The sequence below is a fragment of the Triticum urartu genome, chromosome 7A (genome assembly GCF_056163025.1).
Source record: "Triticum urartu cultivar PI428250 chromosome 7A, HENAU_Tu73, whole genome shotgun sequence".
Lineage (NCBI taxonomy): Eukaryota > Viridiplantae > Streptophyta > Magnoliopsida > Poales > Poaceae > Triticum > Triticum urartu.
Genome location: NC_141879.1, coordinates 153,697,262 through 153,720,439, shown reverse-complemented (window position 1 = coordinate 153,720,439; position 23,178 = coordinate 153,697,262). Strand labels below are relative to the sequence as shown.

The following is a 23,178-nucleotide window of genomic DNA, read 5'->3' as shown; positions in this document are numbered from 1 at the left end:
GGTGACGGAACTGTGCAATGCCGCCCTAAATGGCACACAAGCGACTCCCCCGCCGACGGGGACACCAGAGCGCCGCGAATCCGCCTGAATCTTGAGAGGGCTTAAGAGGAATGTGACCAGGGAGGAAGGGAGACATATTGCACCAGTACAAAAGCTTCGATAGCCTCACCTTCTCGTTATGGCTGCTTCGGCGACGACGCTCCGGTCCAGTGAACACCAGCAACGGCCGCGAATGCCGTCGACTCTTCCGCCGTCGCCGCCTCCTCCTCTCGACTTCTCCTCCAATCGAATGGAACTGCTGTAGAGCATGGGTTGGGGAGTAATGAAGGGGATGGGGAGAAAGCGCAGCACTGCTGAGGAGGAAAATGGCCAGTCGTGGGAGACGCGAACAGAAGTCGTGCGCGGCGTGCGGGAGCGGCAGCAATTCCACTGCACGCCCCGACTCGCAACCGATGTCGTCCGAGGGAGAAACGAGGTGCAGGTGAACTGAGAACACACCACACACCGGTCTTGTCCTACGTGGTACATAAAAACTGTCTCGTTGTGTCAAGATTCGTACAAATTTAAATGGACAGTGATGCAGGCTTGTGGGCGAGTTGCAGTAGTGCCACATGTGTGGGCGTTAGTGTTTCCGTAATAAATTACATTAGATTACTAGTTTAGTCATTGTGAATTTCCCACGCACCCTGCCTCTCGAGCTGCGCCGCCGCCGAGCCGCTTCTCCCCGACGCCCCCTGTCTATAATTTGCACCGCCGTCGAGCCATCAACCCACCGACGCCTCCGCTACAAGCCAAACCGAGCGGCAGAGGCCAAGCAGCATGCACCGCCCCCGCCTCCTTCGAGGACGCTGGGGATTCCCGGCAGACGCCTCTTCGCGCCCCTCCCGCTCGCGCCTCCTCTGCAGTCCAGAAGGTACGCCCTTCTCTCCCTCCCTTCCTTTCTTTGTATCTTGCAGGTTGTAGTTTTTGGGAGCCTGAGTATGGCTATGTTGCTATATACAGTACATGATACATTGATACCCAGCATATGTGTACGGTGATGGCATTTTCCATTAGGTGTATTTGAATATAGGGGGTACATTATGCTAGTCAATGTTAAGAGGATGCTAAGATGTTGCTAGCTTCTTAGATGGTATTCCTTAGCCCACCTTGTTCACTAAATGTCAAATTTGTACAGTCCTTAATTTCTTATGGGCATGACAGACAGGATAGTACATGAACATTGAACAAATAAAAATTGAACCAACTGTTAGAGGATGAGACGATTGTTTGATTTTTGTTTTGAGGAACAGCGATTGTTTGCTAGGGCCGTAGTTTGCGGATTTCATTTGTGCTGTTGTTGGGCATTCACTGAAGGACTTTTGGCCAGGAATTATGAGGGAGTGTCAGGTTTTATTTTGCCTGAATTAATTATATGGCACAAACGTTCACTGTACAGTCCCAAAGTGTGACGCAGCCTGCTCCATATGATTACACGTGGCTACAGTGATTCTTGCGTCGTCATGACATCATCCATGATTTGGCAGCATTACCAGCCGTCGCGCTCTAGTGCATTCCTTTAGTTATCTTCGAAAATGTTAATTCCACTATGCCCCCTGATAATGTGCATCTCCCCATATTGACATGTGGATACATGATAGCTTTTGGTGGTTAAGTGTTCTCTGGGGTTGGGCAAAGCCTGTATGTAATGAGAATATACTCCTATACATTTACAAATGGTTGATTTTTCTTTCTTGTAATAGTTGTTTGGTGCATTAGAATATTTCGAGGACATTAGTTTATGCGTTTATCTCTTTTGTAGAGAGGTGCATGTTTGGTATCTTTACCCGGGTGAGCTGAATGATCAGTACCTACTAGAGATGTATAAATAACTCCTTTCTCCTGCTAAAAGAGAGTATGCTGACTCTATAAAGGAAACAACGTTGCGGAAACATGCTATGTTGTCATGTGCATTGAAGCGCACCACCCTCTCAAGATGTATGTAACCACCTACTTCCTTTTGCATTGTCTGTCACATTTAATTGAAGTTTCATTCCTGTTTCTATCATTCAAGAGACAGTGTTGTCTATATTCTTGTCAATAGGAGTTAGGGAAATTGTCTGCTGATGTTTGATTCACAAGTGTGCATTGCTTAGATTTAACAATAACAACAGATAGGATCCTCTCCTTGAGTGGTGGTGACTCTATAAAAAACACTTTTCTTAGTCTATATACTGTCATTATGGGGGAAAATCAGTATTGTTGTAACAAAAATACTTTAATATTTCTGGGGATTCAGCTGTTTTATGCAATTTATTGCTTTGGATGCAATGAGTCCATGAGTTATTCCCTTTGAACTTTTTCCTGTATATAGGTGCATGGCTTCCATTCGTGCATTTTTTTTGGCGTGAACAGCAGGAGCCCTGCCTTTGCATTGTAGGAGACCATTCGAGCATTCATCTGTCTTAATATATGGAGAACATATGATTCAAGATCAATGTAACTTTTGACCTCTTGCATCCACGGATGACTTTTTCTTTCTCAAGTAACACTTTAGGACCTATTAGGTGTCCAATCACTTTCTGATGCATGTGCAGTTCCCATAAAGAGTCATAAAAATGGAGAATGAAACCATCTGCCCTTTGACTTGTGATAACATGGAAGCTTGTCACGCTGCTCCATGTTTGAGTTTGTCAGCATTTTATCTTGTCAACAATTAGAATATATGCTTGTTTTGTCTGTTGTTACTGATAGCATAAGAGGAATACTGATATGCTATTGCTTATAGGTAATCTGTTTAAATTAGACTGGATACAGATTGTAAAATTGATTCGAGGTCGTTTGAGTTTAAGTACAACAATTTTCGCAAACCTGAGGTAAGAGGTTAGGCTTCAATGGTTCCTTTTTCTACAATTTAAAGCCTTGTAACAACTGCCTTTGGTTGCTTTCCATGTCTGATAAGATATTGTGGCCATCTGATGATATTGTGGATCTGCCCTTGCATTTCAACATTTCACACACTACTTCTTTGATTGCCTGTGGCATTGCCATGGATGCTAATGTATGTTCTTTGTCCCTGTGACAGCCAAAAGTGAGAAAGATATGGCCATGTTTCTGTTGCTGTGGAAGTTATTCAGTTGATATTGTTGTTTTATGTACCTTTTCAGATTGGCATTGATATTGAAGAGAAGAAGCGGAAGACAACCAAGAGTATTTTTTCTCTTGCTTGTCGTTTTTTCACCCCTTGAGAAGCTGATTATCTCACTGATATTTCTGATTCGTATGCTCAGGAAAAGGAATTCTTCAAACTATGGACTCTTAAAGTTAACGAGTCTCTCTTTGGCCCGCTACTATATGGCCCTTTCCTATGCAACCACTTCATTGTGCTATACATTCCTTAGAACATTCAGAAGTTATGGTATTTTTTACTACAAGGCTAGAACATATCAACTGCCCTATCATGTAGTGTAAGATACCACTTCAAAGATTAAACATTGTAGCTGACTTCGTTGTTCTTTGCTACAGAAATGCAGGTTTGGTATATGTATCTAGTGCAAACCCTTTTTAGATGCTAACTTGCTAACTCCACATATAACTATATTGAATAAATCAAATTGAAGTACACACAGGTGGGCATCTTATGAATGGTCCATTTGAGGAAAAAGGAATGTTATGCACCAAATATTGCCCTATTTGAATTAAATATTCATAATTCTGGTTACTGATACGATGTTGCAAAATAAATTGCTTACATGGAAGCATCATTGATTTCTAAATTTATAGGAAGCATATGTAAAGGCTCTCGGATTGGGTTTGTCAGGTGCTCCACTCAATGAGTTTACAATCAACTTGAAAACAAGCAAGGGATTCGGGTTTCTAAGGTATGTAGCTTTTACCTTTCCCCTTCTTTGTTTTTTTGACATATAATACATGTGTCAGGGAGCTTCAGATCTATGTGTGAACAAAAATTCACTTGACATTTTGTGACACCTGCGTCTTGGCCCAACGGTCAGATGTCATGATAAGTGAATTTCATACGAAAAAATGCTGCTATGGGATGGTGTACTGCTGGTTCTTACTTCTTAAAACAACCGGGATAGCATCTCACCCTCTATTTTGGTCATCTCTGTCAATGGTTGAGATGTAATATGCCCTGCCACTCACTCTCACATATCATTTCAGCCTTCTTTTTTCTCACTGCACGGGCTCCAGCATGTTCCAAAATATTGAATAGCTTATGTTTTGCAAAATTTCAACACATGTTTTGCAGTAGATTAATCAGGTTTTGTCGTAATCCAAACTAAGTTTCACTAAACAATTCAATGCATTTTACATGGATCTGAACCAAGCCAATAAATTTGAGAAGACTCATAGTTGTTTGACCTTTTATTTACCGTTTTTGGGATGTGTTTCACATGTATTTCGGGGTTTCATGCAAGACTCACAAGAAATTCTCAAATTTCACATGTGTCACATATTTTATAGCAGAAATCAGTATTTCATCAATTAGAAAAACAACGGGGCAAACCTCCGTATAAGAAAGCAAAATAAGTAGAGAACGGAAATCAATACTGCATGTGTGAGGTCCACCATGTGCTGTGCAATCACACCAACACAATTAAACCATTGCCGGCACACGGAATCAAAAGTAGATGCCTACCCTATTTTTTGGCTTTTGCATGGTAACACCGTCCTATTTATTTATTTCGTTAAGGATATGCATCATAGGACATCAGCGAAGTCAGGCGCGTTATGTTATTGCAACCAACACTAAATCATTTTTATCAATCTGCCTTGACTCTCGTCGGATTTTCCAGGCATCGAAAGTATGTAATGATTCCAACTCTGGGTGTGATCATCTGTCTGTGAATTGGCTACTTTTTTTTGACGGCGCTACGGCGGGCTTACGCCGGCCTGAACCATTTGGCAAAGTCTAAATTTGGTCCCTCATTTACGAAACTGGATAACTTGCACCCCCAACTTTTGAAACCGGACAAGTTTTGTCCCTCAAGCAGTATCCATGCTGACTCAATGTAGTTTTTACCATGACACGTGGCAAAGATTTTAGATACAAAGAAAAGAAAACGAAAACACACGCAGCGGTCATGTGAACTCCATTGAGACAAAACATCGAACATGTGTTGTGCATGCGCTCGCATGGCCATGCTGGCATGCTGCTCTCCCGAACATCACCCATCTGGGTCTCCTCCCACGCCTCTGGCTTCCCTACACGCATCGGCGTGGCCAGTAGGGCCGAGGACCGTTCGGCACAACGAGCTTGGACAAGGGACGAATGCGGTGGCGACGGCCAGCAGGGCCAACGATGTCTCGGCACGGCGAGCTTGGTCATGGCGCGGATGGGATGTCGACGAGCAACTTCGCAGCAACGCGGGGCAGACGACACACGACAGTGGTGCTGCAGCTCGAGCGCTGGCTCGCAGTGGCGCATGCAGCCGACGGACGGTGGCCGGCAAGCCGAGGCGTGGCAGTGCAAGCATGGCCATGAGCTCCCGCTCCAGCAACATGTGTTGCTGCCGTCGTCCTCACGCAGGCAAGCTCTGCACGGTTCAAATGTGTTTGTATCGCCGGAGGCTTCCACACCCACGTCCTCCTCATGCTGCTCCACGCACTCCAACTGCTGACGAAATGCCGAGCTGAGTTAGAACAAGAAGGAAGAAGACCCATCGGGGATTGCACAGACCCGGTCAAAACCACGCCATGTCATTCCAAAACCACTTGCAATCGGGAGAGGGACTTAGTTTGTCCGGTTTTAAGAGTTGGGGTTGCAAATTGTCCGGTTTTATAGTTAAGGGACTAAATATAGACTTCGCCAAGAGTTGAGGGACGAAAAATATACTTTTCTCTTTTCATTATATATAAGAGAAGGATACAAGACATCAGGTACAACAGAAAGCAACCAACACACATAAGAAGGCACAAGAAAGAACAGAAGAACCAGAAAAGAACTACGACAAGCAGCCAACACCAAGAACTTAGCACCCAACACTACTAGCTGGACCGAGAAGAGCGGAAGCAAGCTTTGTTGAATCAATCGAAAGGAGATCCGTCACCGAGAAGACGTAGAGAAGAAGTTGCCAGCTGCCCCGCGATCACTCTGCACCTTGAAGAGCTAGGAAGTCGCAACCACCGTCGAAGGGCATCCCATTGCCTAGCCACGTCGCGGCAAAGAGAGCCACAGACCGTGCCAAAGGGCAATGTTCCACCGAGACAGGCCCTGCACCTCCTCTAGGCCAACACCACGGCCACCATAAAAAATAGAGAGAACCAAAGCACTATGCCAGGCAACAAAGCCTCGGACGCCGTCGAAGGGCACCGAACACCGAGACCTCATCGTCGCCACGAGCCCCAACAGGTAGGTCCACCATCAGCACCGAGGTGACCAAGGGATTGGTCGCCGCCACAGATCACTTCCACGGCCACCACCCTGCACACCAACAACCCAACAAACACTCTAATCCAGACATCAAGCTGCCAACCACGGATCCGTGGCCCCCAAAAACAACGCCCCCAAGGGGGAGAAACGACATCGAGACGCCGTCGTCGTCTGATCCAGAGATGGATCTCAGGCTTTCGCCCGGGGCACACGATTAAGAGGGTACCGTAGCTTCCCAATGACACCTTCAAGAAGGGAAAACGGCGCCCGAAGGCGTCGCCGCCATCGTTGCCGACAAGATCGACATAGGCTTTCGCCTGAAGCATCCCATCCCCGTCATCTCCGTTGAAGCTGGCCGATGTGCCCAGCAGCCCGAGACCTCCCCGCCCTCCTACCAGTCCACGGCGAGCGTCCCCACTAGGACTAGCATGAGGCCCCGTTGACACAGAAGCTCACCTCGAGCACCTGCACAGCCGGAGTCGGGTCGTTGTCGGCTGCCACCTGCATTCAAGCCCTTGCCGCCAACCACACGCCACCACCACCGCAGTCAAGCTCTATCGACGGCATCCACCGCCGACCCCCTGGTCGTGGCCACGTACGCCGGTTGGCCGGGTGAGTTCAGGAAAGACAGATCTGGGCGCCAAGAGCATCCCAAACCGGCAAGACTGCACCCCCGCACGACCACGCAGCTCGTGCGCGCACACCACGCCGCCCAACACCTCTGCCCTTCGCCACCTGCAGGCCGGCGCCACGCCTGACCGGCTCGCTGGATCCAGATCCAGGTCACCAGGTCCACCGGTCGCCACGCCGCCGCTGCACAGCCGCCTGCCACTGTTGGAAATATGCCCTAGAGGCAATAATAAATTAGTTATTATTATATTTCCTTGTTCATGATAATCGTTTATTATCCATGCTATAATTGTATTGATAGGAAACTCAGATACATGTGTGGATACATAGACAACACCATGTCCCTAGTGAGCCTCTAGTTGACTAGCTCGTTGATCAATAGATGGTTACGGTTTCCTGACCATGGACATTGGATGTCGTTGATAACGGGATCACATCATTAGGAGAATGATGTGATGGACAAGACCCAATCCTAAGCCTAGCACAAAGATTGTGTAGTTCGTATGCTAAAGCTTTTCTAATGTCAAGTATCATTTCCTTAGACCATGAGATTGTGCAACTCCCGGATACCGTAGGAGTGCTTTGGGTGTACCAAACGTCACAACGTAACTGGGTGATTATAAAGGTGCACTACAGGTATCTCCGAAAGTGTCTGTTGGGTTGGCACGAATCGAGACTGGGATTTGTCACTCCGTGTAAACAGAGAGGTATCTCTGGGCCCACTCGGTAGGACATCATCATAATGTGCACAATGTGATCAAGGAGTTGATCACGGGATGATGTGTTACGGAACGAGTAAAGAGACTTGCCGGTAACGAGATTGAACAAGGTATCAGGATACCGACGATCGAATCTCGGGCAAGTATCACACCGCTAGACAAAGGGAATTCAATACGGGATTGATTAAGTCCTTGACATTGTGGTTCATCCGATGAGATCATCATGGAACATGTGGGAGCCAACATGGGTATCCAGAGCCCGCTGTTGGTTATTGACCGGAGAACGTCTCGGTCATGTCTGCATGTCTCCCGAACCCATAGGGTCTACACACTTAAGGTTCGATGACGCTAGGGTTGTAAAGGAAGTTTGTATGTGGTTACCGAATGTTGTTCGGAGTCCCGGATGAGATCCCGGACGTCATGAGGAGTTCCGGAATGGTCCGGAGGTAAAGATTTATATATGGGAAGTCCTGTTTTGGTCACCGGAAGAGTTTCGGGGTTTATCGGTAACGTACCGGGACCACCGGGAGGGTCCCGGGGGTCCACCAAGTGGGGCCACCAGCCCCGGGGGGGGCCACATGGGCTGTAGGGAGTGTTCCTTGGCCTACATGGGCCAAGGGCACCAGCCCCGCTAAGGCCCATGCGCCTAAGAGATGGAGAGGGGGCAAACCCTAATGGGATATGGGCCTTAGGGCCCATATTGGTGCGCCTCCCTCTCCCATCCCCTCTTGGCCGCCCCCTTGCTCCCCATCTAGGGCTGCCACCCCCCTAGGGGTGGGAACCCTAGAGGGGGCGCAGCCCCTCCCCTTCCCTATATATATGAGGCATAGGGCTGCCCATAAGATGTGATTCGATCTCTCGTTGGTGCAGCCCTGCATCTCTCTCTCCCTCCTCTTCTGTGGTGCTTGGCGAAGCCCTGCCGGATTGCCACGCTCCTCCATCACCACCACGCCATTGTGCTGCTGCTGGATGGAGTCTTCCTCAACCTCTCCCTCTCTCCTTGCTGGATCAAGGCGTGGGAGACGTCACCGGGCTGCACGTGTGTTGAACGTGGAGGTGCCGTGCGTTCGGCACTTGGTCATCGGTGATTTGAATCACGACGAGTACGACTCCATCAACCCCGTTCACTTGAACGCTTCCGCTTAGCGATCTACAAGGGTATGTAGATGCACTCTCCTTCCCCTCGTTGTTGGTCTCTCCATAGATAGATCTTGGTGACACGTAGGAAAATTTTGAATTTCTGCTACGTTCCCCAACAGTGGCATCATGAGCTAGGTCTATTGCGTAGATTCTATGCACGAGTAGAACACAAAGTAGTTGTGGGTGTTGATTTTGTTCAATATGCTTGCCGTTACTAGTCTTGTCTTGATTCGGCGGCATCGTGGGATGAAGCGGCCCGGACCGACCTTACACGTACTCTTACGTGAGACTGGTTCCACCGACTGACATGCACTAGTTGCATAAGGTGGCTAGCGGGTGTCTGTCTCTCCCACTTCAGTCAGATCGGATTCGATGAAAAGGGTCCTTATGAAGGGTAAATAGCAATTGGCATATCACGTTGTGGTCTTTGCGTAGGTAAGAAACGTTCTTGCTAGAAACCCATAGCAGCCATGTAAAACATGCAAACAACAATTAGAGGACGTCTAACTTGTTTTTGCAGGGTATGCTATGTGATGTGATATGGCCAAAGGATGTGATGAATGATATATGTGATGTATGAGATTGACCATGTTCTTGTAATAGGAATCACGACTTGCATGTCGATGAATATGACAACCGGCAGGAGCCATAGGAGTTGTCTTTATTTATTTATGACCTGCGTGTCAACTTAAACGTCATGTAATTACTTTACTTTTATTGGTAATCGTTAGCTGTAGTAGTAGAAGTAATAGATGACGTGACAACTTCATGAAGACACGATGATGGAGATCATGATGATGGAGATCATGGTGTCATGCCGGTGACGATGATGATCATGGAGCCCCGAAGATGGAGATCAAAAGGAGCAATATGATATTGGCCATATCATGTCACTATTTGATTGCATGTGATGTTTATCATGTTTATACATCTTATTTGCTTAGAACAACGGTAGTAAATAAGATGATCCCTCATTAAAATTTCAAGAAAGTGTTCCCCCTAACTGTGCACCATTGCGACAGTTCGTAGTTTCGAAGCACCACGTGATGATCGGGTGTTAGATTCATACGTTCATATACAACGGGTGTTGACGAGCCTAGCATGTACAGACATGGCCTCGGAACACATGCAAAACACTTAGGTTAACTTGACGAGCCTAGCATGTACAGACATGGCCTCGGAACACAGAAGACCGAAAGGTCGAGCATGAGTCGTATGGCAGATACGATCAACATGAAGATGTTCACCGATGTTGACTAGTCCGTCTCACGTGATGATCGGACACGGCCTAGTTGACTCGGATCATGTAATCACTTAGATGACTAGAGGGATGTCTATCTGAGTGGGAATTCATAAGATGAACTTAATTATCCTGAACATAGTCAAAAGGATTTTGCAAATTATGTCGTATCTCACGCTTTAGTTCTACTGTTTAGATATGTTCCTAGAGAAAAATTAGTTGAAAGTTGATAGTAGCAATTATGCGGACTAGGTCCGTAGACTGAGGATTGTCCTCATTGCTTCTTAGAAGGCTTATGTCCTTAATGCACCGCTCAGTGTGCTGAACCTCGAACGTTGTCTGTGGATGTTGCGAACATCTGACATACACGTTTTGATAACTACATGATAGTTCAGTTAAACGGTATAGAGTTGAGGCACCAAAGACGTTTTGGAAACGTCGCAAAACATATGAGATGTTTTGAGGGATGAAATTGGGATTTCAAGCTCGTGCCCACGTCAAGAGGTATAAGACCTCCGACGATTTTCTTAGCCTGCAAACTAAGGGAGAAAAGCTCAATTGTTGAGCTTGTGCTCAGATTGTCTGAGTACAACAATCATTTGAATCGAGTGGGAGTTAATCTTCCAGATAAGATAGTGATGTTTCTCCGAAGTCATTACCACCAAGCTGCTAGAGCTTCATGATGAACTATAATATATCAGGGACATATATGATGATCCTTGAGATATTCGCGATGTTTGACACCACGAAAGTAGAAATCAAGAAGGAGCATCAATTGTTGATGGTTGGTGAAACCACTAGTTTCAAGAAGGGCAAGGGCAAGAAGGGATACTTCATGAAACAGCAAATCAGTTGCTGCTCTAGTGAAGAAACCCAAGGTTGAACCCAAACCCGTGACTAAGTGCTTCTGTAATAAGGGGAATAGCCACTGGAGCAGAATTACCCTAGATACTTGGTAGATAAGAAGGCTGGCAAGGTCGATAGAAGTATATTGGATATACATTGTGTTGATGTGTACTTTACTAGTACTCCTAGTAGCACCAGGGTATTAGATACCGGTTCGGTTGCTAAGTGTTAGTAACTCAAAATAAAAGCTACGAAATAAACGGAGACTAGCTAAAGGTGAGCTGACGATATGTGTTGGAAGTGTTTCCAATGTTGATATGATCAAGCAACGCACGCTCCCTCTACCATCGAGATTGGTGTTAAACCTAAATAATTGTTATTTGGTGTTTGCGTTAAGCATAGACATGATTGGATTATGCCTATCGCAATACGATTATTCATTTAAGAAGAATAATGGTTACTCTGTTTATTTGAATAATACCTTCAAATGGTCTTACACCTGAAATGAATGGTTTATTGAATCTCGATCGTAGTGATACACATGTTCATGCCAAAAGATAGTAATGATAGTACCACCTACTTGTGGCACTGCCACTTAAGTCATATTGGTATAAAACGCATGAAGAAGCTCCATGTTGATGGATCTTTGGACTCACTCATTTTTGAAAGGTTTGAGACATGCGAACCATGTCTAGTGGTGTATATGCATGAAGAAACTCCATGCAGATGGATCGTTTGGACTCACTTGATTTTGAATCACTTGAGACATGCAAATCATACCACATGGGCAAGATGACTGAAAGCCTCGTTTTCAGTAAAATGGAACTAGAAAGCAACTTGTTGGAAGTAATACATTTTGATGTGTGCAGTCCAATGAGTGCTGAGGCGTGTAGTGGATATCGTTATGTTCTTACTTCACAGATGATTTGAGTAGATGTTGAGTACATTTATTTGATAAATCACGAGTCTGAATTATTGAAAGGTTCAAGTAATTTCAGGGTGAAGTTGAAAGATCGTCGTGACAAGAGGATAAAAGATCTATGATATGATCATAGAGATGAATATCTGAATTACGATTTTGGCACAGAATTAAGACATTGTGGAAATTGTTTGACAACTAATACAGCCTGGAACACCATAGTGTGATGGTGTGTCCGAACATCATAACTGCACCCTATTGGATATGATGCATACCATGATGTCTCTTATCGAATTACCACAATAGTTTATGGGTTAGGCATTAGAGACAACCACATTCACTTTAAAAAGGGGCACCACGTAATTCCGATGAGGTGACACCGTATGAACTATGGTTTAGAGAAACCTAAGCTGTCATTTCTTAAAAGTTTGGGGCTGCGACGCTTATATGAAAAAGTTTCAGGCTGATAAGCTCGAACCCAAAGCGGATAAATGCATCTTCATAGGACACCCAAAACAGTTGGGTATACCTCCTGTCTCAGATCCGAAAGCAATAAGGGATTGTTTCTAGAATCGGGTCCTTTCTCGAGGAAAAGTTTCTCTCGAAAGAATTGAGTGGGAGGATGGTGGAGACTTGATGAGGTTATTAAACCGTTACTTCAACTAGTGTATATCAGGGCACAAAGAGTTGTTCCTGTGGCACCTACACCAATTGAAGTGGAAGCTTATGATATTGATCATGAGACTTCAGATCAAGTCACTCCCAAACCTCGTAGGATGACAAGGATGCGTACTACTTCAGAGTGGTACGTAATCCTGTCTTGGAAGTCATGTTGCTAGACAACAATGAACCTACGAGCTATGGAGAAGCGATGGTGGGCCTGGATTCCGATAAATGGCTTGAGGCCATATAATCCGAGAGAGGATCCATGTATGAAAACAAAGTGTAGACTTTGGAAGAACTACTTGATGGTCGTAAGGCTGTTGAGTGTAGATGGATTTTAAAAGGAAGACAGACAATGATGGTAAATGTCACCATTAAGAAAGCTCGACTTGTCGTTAAGATGTTTTCTGACAAGTTCAAGGAGTTGACTACGGTGAGATTTTCTCACCCGTAGCGATGCTAAGAGTCTGTTGGAATTATATTAGCAGTCACTGCATTATTTATGAAATCTTGCAGATAGGATGTCAAAACATTGTTTCCTCGACGATTTTCTTGAGGAAAGGTTGTATGTGATACAACCGAAAGGTTTTGTCAATCCTGAAAAGATGCTAATAAGGATGCAAAGCTCCAGCAATCCTTCTGAGGACTGGAGTGAGCATCTCGGAGTTGGAATGTACACTTTGATGAGATGATCAAAGATTTTGGGTTTATACAAAGTTTATGAGAAATTTGTATTTCCAAAGAAGTGAGTGGGAGCACTATAGAATTTCTGATGAGTATATGTTTTAACATATTGTTGATCGGAAATGACGTAGAATTTCTGGAAAGCATATAGGGTTATTTGGAAAGTGTTTTCAATGGAAAACCTGGATTAAGCTACTTGAGCATTGAGCATCAAGATCTATAAGGATAGATCAAAACGCTTAATGGTACTTTCAAATGAGCACATACCTTGACATGATCTTGAAGTTGTTCAAGATGGATCAGTCAAAGAAGGAGTTCTTGCCTGAGTTGTAAGGTATGAAGTTAAGACTTAAAGCTCGACCACGGCAGAATAGAGAGAAAGGACGAAGGTCGTCTCCTATGCTTAAGACATAGGCTCTACAGTATGCTATGCTGTGTGCCACACCTGAAGTGTGCCTTGCCATGAGTCAGTCAAGGGGTACAAGAGTGATCCAAGAACGGATCACAGGACAGTGGTCAAAGTTATCCTTAGTAACTAGTGGACTAAGGAATTTTCTTGATTATGGAGGTGGTAAAAGAGTTCGTCGTAAAGGGTTACGCCGATGCAAACTTTGACACTAATCCAGATTATTCTGAGTAGTAAACTGGATTCGTATAGTAGAACAGTTATTTGGAATAGATCCAAATAGAACGTGGTAGCTGCATCTAGGAGATGACATAGAGATTTGTAAAGCACACACGGATCTGAAAGGTTCAGACCCGTTGACTAAAACCTCTCTCACAAGCAACATGATCAAACTTAGAACTCATTGAGTGTTAATCACATAGTGATGTGAACTAGATTATTGACTCTAGTAAACTCTTTGGATGTTGGTTACATGGCGATGTGACCTATGAGTGTTAATCACATGGCGATGTGAACTAGATTATTGACTCTAGTGCAAGTGGGAGACTGTTGGAAATATGCCCTAGAGGCAATAATAAATTAGTTATTATTATATTTCCTTGTTCATGATAATCGTTTATTATCCATGCTATAATTGTATTGATAGGAAACTCAGATACATGTGTGGATACATAGACAACACCATGTCCCTAGTGAGCCTCTAGTTGACTAGCTCGTTGATCAATAGATGGTTACGGTTTCCTGACCATGGACATTGGATGTCGTTGATAACGGGATCACATCATTAGGAGAATGATGTGATGGACAAGACCCAATCCTAAGCCTAGCACAAAGATCGTGTAGTTCGTATGCTAAAGCTTTTCTAATGTCAAGTATCATTTCCTTAGACCATGAGATTGTGCAACTCCCGGATACCGTAGGAGTGCTTTGGGTGTACCAAACGTCACAACGTAACTGGGTGATTATAAAGGTGCACTACAGGTATCTCCGAAAGTGTCTGTTGGGTTGGCACGAATCGAGACTGGGATTTGTCACTCCGTGTAAACGGAGAGGTATCTCTGGGCCCACTCGGTAGGACATCATCATAATGTGCACAATGTGATCAAGGAGTTGATCACGGGATGATGTGTTACGGAACGAGTAAAGAGACTTGCCGGTAACGAGATTGAACAAGGTATCAGGATACCGACGATCGAATCTCGGGCAAGTATCACACCGCTAGACAAAGGGAATTCAATACGGGATTGATTAAGTCCTTGACATCGTGGTTCATCCGATGAGATCATCGTGGAACATGTGGGAGCCAACATGGGTATCCAGATCCCGCTGTTGGTTATTGACCGGAGAACGTCTCGGTCATGTCTGCATGTCTCCCGAACCCGTAGGGTCTACACACTTAAGGTTCGATGACGCTAGGGTTGTAAAGGAAGTTTGTATGTGGTTACCGAATGTTGTTCGGAGTCCCGGATGAGATCCCGGACGTCACGAGGAGTTCCGAAATGGTCCGGAGGTAAAGATTTATATATGGGAAGTCCTGTTTTGGTCACCGGAAGAGTTTCGGGGTTTATCGGTAACGTACCGGGACCACCGGGAGGGTCCCGGGGGGCCACCAGCCCCGGGGGGGCCACATGGGCTGTAGGGAGTGTTCCTTGGCCTACATGGGCCAAGGGCACCAGCCCCACTAAGGCCCATGCGCCTAAGAGATGGAGAGGGGGAAAACCCTAATGGGATATGGGCCTTAGGGCCCATATTGGTGCGCCTCCCTCTCCCATCCCCTCTTGGCCGCCCCCTTGCTCCCCATCTAGGGCTGCCGCCCCTCCCCTTCCCTATATATATGAGGCATAGGGCTGCCCATAAGATGCGATTCGATCTCTCGTTGGTGCAGCCCTGCATCTCTCTCTCCCTCCTCTTCTGTGGTGCTTGGCGAAGCCCTGCAGGATTGCCACGCTCCTCCATCACCACCACGCCGTTGTGCTGCTGCTGGATGGAGTCTTCCTCAACCTCTCCCTCTCTCCTTGCTGGATCAAGGCGTGGGAGACGTCACCGGGCTGCACGTGTGTTGAACGCGGAGGTGCCGTGCGTTCGGCACTTGGTCATCGGTGATTTGAATCACGACGAGTACGACTCCATCACCCCCGTTCACTTGAACGCTTCCGCTTAGCGATCTACAAGGGTATGTAGATGCACTCTCCTTCCCCTCGTTGCTGGTCTCTCCATAGATAGATCTTGGTGACACGTAGGAAAATTTTGAATTTCTGCTACGTTCCCCAACAGCCACCACCCTGAGGCATCCCGCGCAGGATGAGACCGCCGCCGACCGCGGCCAGATGCGCCGCCGGCAGAGGCCCTCGCGTCGCCGAGCCCTGCCTCCTTGAAGAGAGAGACGCCCCGCCGCCGCCGTCCCTGGGTCCAACGCGAGCTTTGCCGGTGGAAGCCTCTGGCGGCGGCGAGACGGGAAGGGGCGAGGGGGAGGGGTGGTGGCGGCGCTAGGTTTTCGCCCCCGAGTCGCCAGAGCTAGGCGACGCGGGGCTGTGAATTGGCTACTTGCATTCGCGGAGCTAAATAGTTCTCATTGCATGGCAGTTTGTATGGAGAATGACTCAAGATGTCAAGGTTTGTATTGCCGGCCTGGGGACAAAGAGTTTGGTTCTTTTGTTTCTTTCAGTCACTCCATTACTATTGATGTATACTAGTGACTGGGGCGCCACCTGGTGGCGCCTCTTGAGGCGTTATTGTGCGCACTAATCATGTTGCCGTAATTGTTAACATGCTGACAACACAGAGAAGCAACAGTGATTAAAAATATAACGCAACTCTACCGATAGCAACAAAAATAGCAGCTCCTAGAAAATCTTTGTCATGGCTCTTTTAAATCATATTCATATATTCTTATCAAGAGACCCAACAAATTATTCACTGCCAAACCAGAAAGTCCCATTCATGTACATCAGAGAAGAACATCCACCTCACATTAAGATCACTCAACTGTTACGAACCTAAAAACACGGGAGGGGGGGGATTTGGCGGTTGCAATGAAGCTTATTTGTTAACTCCAGAATTAGACATTGCTAGCAATAAGCAACAGGGAGTGCACCATCAATTCATTTATGGCAGTTTGTGCATTCTGTCAATAAATAACAAAGGAAGATGATGAATATAATAGTTCAAATAAACTCAACCTTTGTTATGAGTCCAGACTAATGTTTTAAGTTGCCATGGTAACACTACCTGTTGATTCCTAAAAGAAACAAAACCGGACCCTCTGGATCGTCCAGTCTTTTGATCCCACATAATAGCATCGCTGCACAAGTTACCAAGCTGAAGTGGTAAGGCAGAATATACTGTACAAATGGGATGAAGTACAGGAGCTATCAAACACTTACGAACAGATAGAATGAACTGCCAAAAAGACCTACGAGAATAAACCGAACAGGTTTGTAATTCAAGTGAATGTATGAGAAAGTGTTTTCTCTTCTGTGTAATTCAATTCCTCAATTCACAGTACCACAAATGTAACATTATTTGAATCATAATATAGTATGTTAAAACGAATGGCAACATGTCCTGCAGTAGGGCACAAAGTCAAGACCATAACCTGCAATGCTAACAATTTTTCACAAGTACATGTCTCCATGAACCTGAAGTAAAAAAGTAGACCTGCCTTGTAGCTATAGAAGACGCTCTTGGAGTTGCCGGTTAGCTCCCCGGTGGTCTGCACCCAGGAGTTGCAGGCGAAGTGCACGGATGCTCTCGAGGAAGAGCTCGTGGTGGTGCCGGATGGCCAGGGCGAGGGCGCCCGGCAAACTTTTGAAGGTTGTGTTCCTGATCAGACTAATTGTTAATCATGAGACTGAGATTGTTGCAACTGAATTTCTTATCAGGAAGGTGTGGAGATCACTAAGTTACATAGTGGGTAACGAACGCAAAGACGACATTCATGACCTGGGCACCAATGTATCCCTTCTCTACAATCAGCTTGGCTCCATACCTTACCCCCAAAGAATAGCCGCAGAACAGAAGCATCAGGATGGTGCCCATGCCCGATGGCCGGTGGGGAGTCGGCGGTGCCGAGCCGCCTGCCTTTTCAGTTCAGCAATTCTCTGCTTGTGAAGCTCCTCAAACCAAGCACTGCAATGAAGCAAATACAATTCTAAGTACTAATACATCAATCTAAAAGTTACTTCGCTGTAGGACACAAACTATCTATTTTAAATTATAGTCGGTTGAAATGTCCCGCATACTAAAAATTGTATACGAGAATGTTAATAATCATGATTTGAACAAATTTCTTCTATCACCTCTCTACTTGATTCCGAGTCCTGCCCAATGCCCATGATGGATTAAAATTGAAAATTCTTCTACTCCCTCTGTTCACTTTTATAAGACCTTGAAGACATTTCAGACAATGTTCAAAACAGCCTATTTTGAATTGTCTAAAACGACTTACAAAAATGAACGGAGGGAGTACCAAAAATCCAGACATTGTCCTTTGAATACATCATGGTATGTAGTATACGCAAGCACAAACTAAATGGAAAGATCATTAACATGGACAAGCACAGACATCACAGGGATAGGTAACACTTACTCGCATGTATAGTAGCATGCTTGAATCTCTGAAAATTTGCTTCGCCTTCTTGCAAACAAAAAAACAGCCAACCAATTAAGGGATTCAGGTTCCCTACACCCCACATAATTTCAAAATTGCAAATACTTTGATCTATAAAACCAACTATGGAGTGTTCAAAATGTTTCTGCGAATGGGCACAACGCTCCCACATATCCAAACATTTTTGACAAATTGCCCTTCGTAAATCATGCCACATTTTACCCGTGGATGGTGGTTGGGCATTGATTAGTTTTTAAATACGGAAATGGTCGCTAATATCACAAAGATTTACTTCTGCTAAGATCAGGCACGAATTGCAGAATGAGGAGTTAATTGACCTGCTGGTGGATCCTCCTTTATTCATAGGGTAGCTTCCAACTTTACTCACCTTCACCTCACAACAAAAAACTAAGGGAAAATATGAAGTACTTGAACAGAAAAGAGTAGGCTCACTCATGCATACATAAAGTTGAAGAAATGTCATCATCTTTGCCAAAAGTGTCAATAACACCTATCAGAGTTGTCTCAAAGTGAGTAGAAATAGCATCAAAACTCTACAAAGAGAAAAAAAGAAAGGCCATGAACATCTACAACATGAGACTGATACTGTATTCTCATATAAAGCAAAACTTACTTATTTGACAACAATTATAAAGAGAAGATTCATTAACTGGTTCATATGGTTGCTCAAAAAATTAACTGGTTCATATCTGTCATATATATAAAAAACATAGATCAATTCCAGTCTTTAGTACGAACAGTGGGGTATTAGTCTATGCTTCAGCAGACACAGATGAAAATAACTTCCCTTTTGGCACGACATTGTGAGTGTACGAGCAACATAAGACACCTAGCAAATGTATACCAGCATGCTTGTCACGGTGAAACAATGCATACTTAATTTAGAAATTTATCCAGCGATAATTATTTCAGAGCCAGAAAGTGAATCATCAAATGTCTGACTTGCAGCCAAGTTGCTTTTGTGGTAAAATAATCTGAATCGAGTGATAATCATTTGAATTTGAAATTGCAATTGCTCGTGGAACTTTTCACTTTAGTTGGAAAATGAAGAACAATTCTACTTGCCTCAGTAAGCATGGACAGAGAGAGGAGGCAACCATGTTGAAAAACTGAATTTGGAGGGGAAAAACATGTCTTAACGCAAACAAATTCAATGCTAACTTTGCAAGATCCTGCTGTGTTGGAAGACATTACCTGGTCTGCTTGACGACGCAGACTGACAAGGAATACTAATAAAGCTCTGCGCATGACAAAACCGGGACCAAGCAAAGCCGACCTCTCATATGATACCGCAAATAACTTTCATAACTGAAAGTACTACTAAGTAAAATGCGTGCTACACAAATCACAACGCAAGCGCCACTTTCAGATTTGGTCGCAAGTACATCAAGGAAATCAGTCCAACCGCTCAACTCGCATCGCATGAGCAGAATCTTGCTAAGGCATGTGCACCTACCTAAGCCAGTAAAATGTACAGATCCAACCGCTCCTAGAACAAAAAGAAACGCACCGATGCCATTACTTGTGGTACTGCCGCTAGCAGTAGCCGGTACCAGCTCAACTTGGCTGGGTGAGAAGCGCAAGCCGTGGCATCAGCGCCGGCAGCGTCATGGGGAATGTCCAGCACGACCATAAATCAATTCAAGTAAGCTATGGGTGGTTGTGTTCATCACCAAAAAAAGACATAAATCACAAGTCCAGACGGATCTTCACTCACATCAACACAATAGAGGAATACAGAAGAAAGAAGAACATTGTATCTCTATTATACAATGTATTTGTATAATAGATAAGGCAAATTTGTCTATTATTAATAGATAAGGAAAATTTGTGTATCTATAGCATAGCAAAAGAGGGCTCAGTTTTGTCTTTGATCTTCAAGCCCAACACTCACATCTCTTGCTGCGTAACATACCCATCGCAATGTAAACGAATGCCCTGGTTATCACTCGCCAAAATGACCATCCGAGGCGCAGAACCTCCAACATTACTGATGAATTGAACAGACTGCAAGAGAGGTAAGAGTGGGCTCTAATTTAGTACCCACAGGCCACAGCAGTCTTGATTGCTCAAGACATGCTTATTTCAGCCAGAGTCATCATCATCGCCCCTCATTTTTTACCGAAAAGGAGGTTGTACCTGTATGTTGTGTATATAAGATGGGGTAATTCAAGGCCAGGATGGTGCAGAGTCCACACGAGCAGCAGCAGAAGCAGACAATGAATCCACTGTGTCTCCTCTGGCTCGTCGTTGACGTTGTCCCGGGCACCCGTGCTCCTCCTGTCCACCACCAAAGAGGAAGAGCTTCCATCCGTGACAGCTAGTTTAGATTCTTCGAATCTTCAGCAAAATGGTCTAACTGAGGTCAATAGCATTAATTTCCTTTTTTTGACTTTCCAGATTCTAAATTCAGTGCATGAATGACAAGTAAGATCTTGATCTTGACATCACAGTATGCAGCAGTTTAACATTTAAAATGACCATTTGTTCACTCAAAGGTACTCCTATATTTCCGAGTGGTTTATAGATACTGAGTAAGAAACCCAAAAGCAGTATATATTATGCGTAGAAAGAATCCCATACAACAATATGTACATGCAGTGGCGGAGCTTCATGGGGGCCAACCTGGGCCATGGCCCCCTCAGCTCACAACAAACCAAGCCTATATACCTTTGTTCTAGGGCTATTTTCTACCAAAAATCAGCTGAAAATAATCATGTTTGCCCCCCCTCAAGGCCATGCCCCCCCATGATTTAGGCTGAAGCTCCGCCACTGTGTACATGGAAAGATAAATCATTATCTGATTGGTATCTTTTGAATCCATCTTCTCCAAAATAAACACCGACAATCCTTATCTGGCTGTGCGTATAATTCAGAGATGCAAGCAAAGTTGATTATGGTAATATCAACCGACCGGCAGAATGGAGTCAACTCTTTCCGCAGTCAATTCTCCTCTCAATGATGCTATGAAGCAGCCCACGTCAAATATATCTTGAAACTCACTGTAGATGAAGCAGCATAAATGGATAAAACAAACTCAAACCTTCATTGAAATTAGAAATTGTGGTGCAAACCCAAACTGAAGTTTACTAACTGAACTAACAAATCTAAAAAAAAGTAGCAAGCTGTACTGAACCAGTCAAGCAAGTGATTTCCTTAACTTTTAGAAATCGTGGTGCAGAGCCAAAATGAAGTTTGCTTACTGAACTAAGAAATCTCAACAAAAGGGCAAGCTGCATTGAACCCAAGAAACATCACATAAGTAGGAAAGCACCCTGATATCCATATGTACATGCATACAAGCGTGCACACATCAATCCATCCATCAGCCTCAGGAGCATACCTCGCCTCAGACCAACCAAACCTGACGACGCACCAGACAACACCGTAAATGCATCTTGGTCCTCGTCGTCGCGGACGAGGGTGGGGAGCCGGGAGAGGTCACGCCCGCTGCACGGACCCCAGAGACCTCGCCGGCCCACCCGACACTGCGGCGGCTGCCCGAGCCAGGGCCTCCATGCCGGCGGCGTCGCGGCGCGGACAGGATGCCTAGCCCCACGAGAGGGAAGGATCCTAGGGCCGAGACTCCTCATCGCCCCTCTCCCAGCAACAAGCACCTCGCCTCCCTCCCGTGTGCTCCCGAGATCCAAATCGCCCCTGAAATCGGGGATATGAAGCTGGAGGAGGTGGAGCTCGGGACGGGAGATGAAAAGGGCACGAGCACGGGCGGCGGCACGCGGTGTATTTGGCGGAGAAAGAGGCGGCGCGGCGGAGCAGCAGGAAAGGAGCTGGGCGTTGGAGGAGAGGAAAGGAAAGAGGGAGAGAGAGGGTCGCGTGTGTGGGGAAGGAAACCAGATGAGATCTTTTTCATCGAGAGTTTACCTTGAGGAGGTGTTAATTGAGCGACAGTAAAATCTGCGTGGCATGGGTGAGAAGGCGCCTTTGATGCGTAGGTTAATGGTTTTAATGTTTCAGGTCCTGAAAGTAGTCCAGCGGCAGTAGGATTAAAAGTATGGAAGACCATACCATTTGTAGAAGACACACTTGTCTCTGGAACAGAAGCTGTTAAACTTATTGCTTGACCGTACGATCTCACCAGATCACATTATGATGCAAGATTTGGTGTTTCACCAAGTAGGAGGCTAAACACTGAGAATTCTTGAGGCGTCAGTTAACTCTCTATGCCCGCAATATTTGGGGTACTCAGGAAAGTTGCAGGTTCTGCTTTGCTTTTCCCGTCCTGTTGGTTCCCTGCGGCAGTCGTTTTTTTATCGGTCTGGTCCGACTTATGTACTTGCTGCCAGAGTGCTCGTTGCTGATTTTTGGCAACAACAAAAAATGGCATGTGATTTATTCTTCAATTATCTGGAAAGCTCAGGGTGATCACTCATGTGATTTTCGGGAGTATTAGAAAAAAAACAACTTTACAAATAACTGTTGATATGCTCTTGTGTTGAAACTGAAGTACTGAACCGGAGATCTTAGGACAGTGTTGGATTTGAACAGTTATTTGTAAAGCTGTTTTTGTGTTTGGCACAAAAAACACGAGTCTAGCACATCCAACACATCGCATTTCTTGTGTTGGATGAGCTAAACTTGTGTTTCTTGTGTGGAGAATCTCATGCTTTTCGTTGGAAAAGTACGGTAGGCACCGCAACTGCGATTGCACTATGACAAGGTGGCTGACGTAGCTGAAGATAGTCGTGGTGTAGCCCCAGTATGCACACACGTTGAATCGATAAAATAGAACTGGAAACTACTTTTGTTTTCTTCCCTTGAATCTTGCTGGAAACAGCTGCTACGTACGCCCTCGTCGTGTATATCCAGTTATCAAGCTGAGCTTGAGAGAAGAGACAGAGCGGCCAGTGTCTCCATCTCCATAAGCTAGCGTAGGGCGTCTCAGCCTGCAACACATGGCTCTCCATGTG

General features: G+C 45.2%; 1 long non-coding RNA gene and 1 pseudogene across 13 annotated transcripts; one reads left to right on the top strand and one right to left on the bottom strand.

The window, feature by feature from the left end:
- The first annotated feature begins 331 nt into the window (after positions 1-331).
- Positions 332-22,494, top strand: LOC125518549 (uncharacterized; annotated as a pseudogene).
- LOC125517994 (uncharacterized) lies at positions 16,400-22,192 on the bottom strand. Of its 13 annotated transcripts, none has more exons than XR_015610014.1 (6): positions 21,594-22,192; positions 18,209-21,252; positions 17,609-17,748; positions 17,282-17,442; positions 16,849-16,921; positions 16,400-16,744 (listed from the first exon to the last, which is right to left on the bottom strand). It is a non-coding gene; the product is annotated as an uncharacterized LOC125517994 (long non-coding RNA). The 13 variants fall into 13 exon arrangements; XR_015610010.1 differs by having other exon boundaries at positions 18,209-20,257; positions 20,390-22,190; XR_015610008.1 differs by having other exon boundaries at positions 18,209-21,483; positions 21,594-22,190.
- Positions 22,495-23,178: the final 684 nt, after the last annotated feature.